The sequence below is a fragment of the Macaca mulatta genome, chromosome 2 (assembly GCF_049350105.2).
Source record: "Macaca mulatta isolate MMU2019108-1 chromosome 2, T2T-MMU8v2.0, whole genome shotgun sequence".
Lineage (NCBI taxonomy): Eukaryota > Metazoa > Chordata > Mammalia > Primates > Cercopithecidae > Macaca > Macaca mulatta.
In genome coordinates, this window is record NC_133407.1 from 14,549,876 (window position 1) to 14,552,381 (window position 2,506).

Sequence of the window (2,506 nt, forward strand, 5' to 3'; positions counted from 1 at the left end):
CTAAAATGGATCACATAATTGGAAGTAAAACACTCCTCAGCCAATGTAAAAGAACTGAAATCACAACAACAGTCTCTCAGACCACAGTGCCATCAAATCAGAACTCAGGATTAAGAAACTCACCCAAAGAGTCCCCGCAGTGCCGGTCGGGAGCGCAGCTCGGCTCAGCTAGGCGCCCACGGCGGGAGCAGCCTGCGAGTGGTCGGGCGTGGCGGCTGGACGAGCGCCCCTCGCTGCCCGGTGCTCTCCCCGCCGCCCCCCATGAGCGCCGCCCCCAGCGCCATGCACGGCTGGCAGAAGGACACCACGTTTGCCAAGATCTTCGTGGGCGGCCTGCCGTACCACATCACTGACGCCTAGCTCAGGAAGTCCTTCGAGGGCTTCAGCGACATCGAGGAGGCTGTAGTCGTCACCGACCGCCAGACGGGCAAGTCCCGCGGCTACGGTTTCGTGACCACGGCCCACCGGGCTGCAGCTGAGAGGGTTTGCAAAGACCCGAACCCCATCATTGACGGCCGCAAGGCCAACGTGAACCTGGCATATCTGGGCGCCAAGCCGCAGAGCCTCCAGACGGGCTTTGCCATTGGGGTGCAGCAGCTGCACCCCACCTTGATCCAGCGGACTTAAGGGCTGACCCTGCACTACATGTACCCACCAACCATCGTGCAGCCCAGCGTGGTGATCCTGGCCGCCCCTGTCCCGTCACTGTCCTCACCTTACATTGAGTACACGCCGGCCAGCCCAGCCTATGCCCAGTACCCACCGGCCACCTATAACCAGTACCCATATGCTGCGTCACCTGCCACGGCTGCCAGCTTCATGGGCTACAGCTACCCGGCCACCGTGCCCCAGGCCCTCTCAGCCACAGCCCCCACCACCTTCGTGCAGTACCAGGCGCCGCAGCTGCAGCCCGACAGGATGCAGTGAGGGGTGTTCCTGCCCCGAGGACTGTGGCATTGTCACCTTCACAGCAGACAGAGCTGCCAGGCCATGATGGGCCGGCGACAGCCCGGCTGAGCTTCAGTGAGGTGCCACCAGCACCCAGGCCTCTGAAGACCACTCGGGCACTCCGCCTGCACCCTGGGACAGCGGGGAGATGGCTTCTCTTTAAATCTAGGTCCCATTGTGTCTTGAGGGAGGACATTAAGAATGACTGAGAGCTATTTAAAGACGCAATTCCCGGTTCCTTGCTCACCACGGCAGCCTCTCCTTACACCTTTTCCTGCCTCTCCACACTCCAGGTGCCCTCAGGTTTGTGTCTCCACCGCCGCATCGTGGTGGGGTGTCACAGACCCTCTGCAGTCCCTGGCTGCCCTGGACTGTGCAGAGATGCCTGACTCCAGGGAAACCTGAGGGCAAGAAGTTAATGGACTATTTATTGTAACTTGATCCTCACGAGCTGTGAGCGCAGTTGAGGTGTGAGGACACGGCCTCCTGTTGGAGTTGCATTTTCTCCATCAGGGCACGTGGGCGGCTTCCTCAAGCCCAGAGGAGCTCCCAGGCACACGAGGGCCGCCGGTAACAGGGGGAGCCGACCTAAGACCCCTTTCCAGTCATAGCACTGAAGTTGCAACTTTTTTCTTGTAATTGTTTTGCTACTAAGATAATTTCAGAAGTTCAGTCTATTTTTTCAGCGGATACTGCCGCCGCCAAGAATCCAAAACCTATTTTTGACTTGGAGAGACTTGCTTTTGTTGGTTCCGCCCATGGAGACGATCACAGGGTTTCTGTATAATAAAGTGTCTGCCGGCTCACGGGCCAGGATCCTCTCGGTGGGATGGGCACCATAGACAGGAGGCCCTGCAGGCCGGTGCAGGCCACTGTCTGCTGCCACCTGCCAGCGTGGCAGAGTGAGTTGTCTCAGGACCCCATCACTGCGACATTGACGCTCCTCTCCCTTCCCTACCTCCCCAACTCCCCAACCACTGTGGAAGGGGAGAAGGGAGTGACCCACAGCATTCCGGCCACTCAGGGTCTAGACCACAATGGTGCCAGCCTAGGGGGAAAGGGGCCCTCAGCTCTGCCTGCTGGAGCAGTTGAGTGCAGGAGGGTGTGCCTCTTCCCTCTACTTCCGCACCACCTGCTGTGTGCCAGCCCCAGTCGATTCCTGCCTGTCTTGGGGATTGGTGGAGGGAGGAAGCAGTTCTGCCAGCCGTGGCAGGGCTGCTATGGGGCATCCAGGGCTGTGGGGGTCTGGAGGAGGGGACATGAGGTCAGAGGTATCCTGGCCGAGGGCTGGGGGCCAGCGGGGGGTCTCCCTCCGGACCTACCTCAGGGAGCTGAGCATGCAGGTGTTCCAGGGCAGGCCTTGGACACAGTCAAGGCCCAGAGAATAAAGGTAGCTAATCTCATAATAATATTTTTATTAGAATGTTCTGATGATAAAAATAAAACTTGTTTTCTTTTAAAAAAAAAAAAAAAAAAAAAGGAAAGAAACTCACTCAAAACCACACAATTACATGGAAATTGAACAATCTGCTTCTGAGTGACTCCTGGGTAAATAATG

The 2,506-nt window shown here is 57.7% G+C and overlaps 1 pseudogene; it reads left to right on the plus strand.

Moving 5' to 3' along the window:
* Positions 1–270: 270 nt before the first annotated feature.
* Positions 271–927, plus strand: LOC100423296 (RNA-binding protein 38 pseudogene; annotated as a pseudogene).
* The last annotated feature ends 1,579 nt before the right edge of the window (positions 928–2,506 follow it).